This window comes from Idiotropiscis lumnitzeri, unplaced genomic scaffold, assembly GCF_059441095.1.
Source record: "Idiotropiscis lumnitzeri isolate Australia: NSW breed Sydney's pygmy pipehorse unplaced genomic scaffold, RoL_Ilum_1.0 HiC_scaffold_112, whole genome shotgun sequence".
In the NCBI taxonomy this organism is placed as follows: Eukaryota; Metazoa; Chordata; class Actinopteri; order Syngnathiformes; family Syngnathidae; genus Idiotropiscis; species Idiotropiscis lumnitzeri.
This window is the reverse complement of record NW_028283650.1, coordinates 424,506-427,988: the sequence shown is the minus strand read 5'-3', so window position 1 is coordinate 427,988 and position 3,483 is coordinate 424,506.

Sequence of the window (3,483 nt, the reverse complement as noted above, 5' to 3'; positions counted from 1 at the left end):
CTAAACCAAACGTTTCCAATGTAAATTTCCACCTTTATATAGTGTAAAAAGACATCCTGAAGCCTGGGCAGTCATTAATTTGATTGTCCAATATTTCCCTTATGAGATAATGCCTCTCATAGCAAATGTGTACAGTGCGAGCTGAAAATGCATTTACAGCACTAAAAAAACAAACTTTTATAACAGCTAAACCAAACGTTTCCAATGTAAATTTCCACCTTTATATAGTGTAAAAAGACATCCTGAAGCCTGGGCAGTCATTAATTTGATTGTCCAATATTTCCCTTATGAGATAATGCCTCTCATAGCAAATGTGTACAGCGCGAGCTGAAAATGCATTTACAGCACTAAAAAACCAAACTTTTATAACAGCTAAACCAAACGTTTCCAATGTAAATTTCCACCTTTATATAGTGTAGAAAGGCATCCTGAAGCCTGGAAAGTCATTAATTTGATTGTCCAGTATTTCCTTCATGAGATATTGCAACACTTAGAAAAAGTGTACAGCGCCAGCAGACAATGAATTTTCAGCACTAAAAAAACGAAACTTCATTAACAGCTAAACCAAACGTTTCCAATGTAAATTTCCACATTTATAGAGTGTAAAAAGGCATCCTGAAGCCTGGGAAGTCATTAATTTGATTGTCCAGTATTTCCCTTATGAGATAATGCCTCACATAGCAAATGTGTACAGTGCGAGCTGAAAATGCATTTACAGCACTAAAAAAACAAACTTTTATAACAGCTAAACCAAACGTTTCCAATGTAAATTTCCACCTTTATATAGTGTAGAAAGGCATCCTGAAGCCTGGAAAGTCATTAATTTGATTGTCCAGTATTTCCTTCATGAGATATTGCAACACTTAGAAAAAGTGTACAGCGCCAGCAGACAATGAATTTTCAGCACTAAATAAACGAAACTTCATTAACAGCTAAAGTAAACGTTTCCAATGTAAATTTCCACCTTTATATAGTGTAAAAAGACATCCTGAAGCCTGGGCAGTCATTAATTTGATTGTCCAATATTTCCCTTATGAGATAATGCCTCTCATAGCAAATGTGTACAGTGCGAGCTGAAAATGCATTTACAGCACTAAAAAAACAAACTTTTATAACAGCTAAACCAAACGTTTCCAATGTAAATTTCCACCTTTATATAGTGTAAAAAGACATCCTGAAGCCTGGGCAGTCATTAATTTGATTGTCCAATATTTCCCTTATGAGATAATGCCTCTCATAGCAAATGTGTACAGCGCGAGCTGAAAATGCATTTACAGCACTAAAAAAACAAACTTTTATAACAGCTAAACCAAACGTTTCCAATGTAAATTTCCACCTTTATATAGTGTAGAAAGGCATCCTGAAGCCTGGAAAGTCATTAATTTGATTGTCCAGTATTTCCTTCATGAGATATTGCAACACTTAGAAAAAGTGTACAGCGCCAGCAGACAATGAATTTTCAGCACTAAAAAAAACGAAACTTCATTAACAGCTAAACCAAACGTTTCCAATGTAAATTTCCACATTTATAGAGTGTAAAAAGGCATCCTGAAGCCTGGGAAGTCATTAATTTGATTGTCCAGTATTTCCCTTATGAGATAATGCCTCACATAGCAAATGTGTACAGTGCGAGCTGAAAATGCATTTACAGCACTAAAAAAACAAACTTTTATAACAGCTAAACCAAACGTTTCCAATGTAAATTTCCACCTTTATATAGTGTAGAAAGGCATCCTGAAGCCTGGAAAGTCATTAATTTGATTGTCCAGTATTTCCTTCATGAGATATTGCAACACTTAGAAAAAGTGTACAGCGCCAGCAGACAATGAATTTTCAGCACTAAATAAACGAAACTTCATTAACAGCTAAAGTAAACGTTTCCAATGTAAATTTCCACCTTTATATAGTGTAAAAGGACATCCTGAAGCCTGGGCAGTCATTAATTTGATTGTCCAATATTTCCCTTATGAGATAATGCCTCTCATAGCAAATGTGTACAGTGCGAGCTGAAAATGCATTTACAGCACTAAAAAAACAAACTTTTATAACAGCTAAACCAAACGTTTCCAATGTAAATTTCCACCTTTATATAGTGTAAAAAGACATCCTGAAGCCTGGGCAGTCATTAATTTGATTGTCCAATATTTCCCTTATGAGATAATGCCTCTCATAGCAAATGTGTACAGCGCGAGCTGAAAATGCATTTACAGCACTAAAAAACCAAACTTTTATAACAGCTAAACCAAACGTTTCCAATGTAAATTTCCACCTTTATATAGTGTATAAAGGCATCCTGAAGCCTGGAAAGTCATTAATTTGATTGTCCAGTATTTCCTTCATGAGATATTGCAACACTTAGAAAAAGTGTACAGCGCCAGCAGACAATGAATTTTCAGCACTAAAAAAACGAAACTTCATTAACAGCTAAACTAAACGTTTCCAATGTAAATTTCCACCTTTATATAGTGTAAAAAGACATCCTGAAGCCTGGGAAGTCATTAATTTGATTGTCCAGTATTTCCCTTATGAGATAATGCCTCTCATTGCAAATGTGTACAGCGCGAGCTGAAAATGCATTTTCAGCACTAAAAAACCAAACTTTTATAACACCTAAACCAAACGTTTCCAATGTAAATTTCCTCCTTTATATAGTGTAAAAAGACATCCTGAAGCCTGGGCAGTCATTAATTTGATTGTCCAATATTTCCCTTATGAGATAATGCCTCTCATAGCAAATGTGTACAGCGCGAGCTGAAAATGCATTTACAGCACTAAAAAACCAAACTTTTATAACAGCTAAACCAAACGTTTCCAATGTAAATTTCCACCTTTATATAGTGTAGAAAGGCATCCTGAAGCCTGGAAAGTCATTAATTTGATTGTCCAGTATTTCCTTCATGAGATATTGCAACATTTAGAAAAAGTGTACAGCGCCAGCAGACAATGAATTTTCAGCACTAAAAAAACGAAACTTCATTAACAGCTAAACTAAACGTTTCCAATGTAAATTTCCACCTTTATATAGTGTAAAAAGACATCCTGAAGCCTGGGCAGCCATTAATTTGATTGTCCAATATTTCCCTTATGAGATAATGCCTCTCATAGCAAATGTGTACAGCGCGAGCTGAAAATGCATTTACAGCACTAAAAAACCAAACTTTTATAACAGCTAAACTAAACGTTTCCAATGTAAATTTCCACCTTTATATAGTGTAAAAAGACATCCTGAAGCCTGGGCAGTCATTAATATGATTGTCCAATATTTCCCTTATGAGATAATGCCTCTCATAGCAAATGTGTACAGCGCGAGCTGAAAATGCATTTACAGCACTAAAAAACCAAACTTTTATAACAGCTAAACCAAACGTTTCCAATGTAAATTTCCACCTTTATATAGTGTAGAAAGGCATCCTGGAGCCTGGAAAGTCATTAATTTGATTGTCCAGTATTTCCTTCATGAGATATTGCAACACTTAGAAAAAG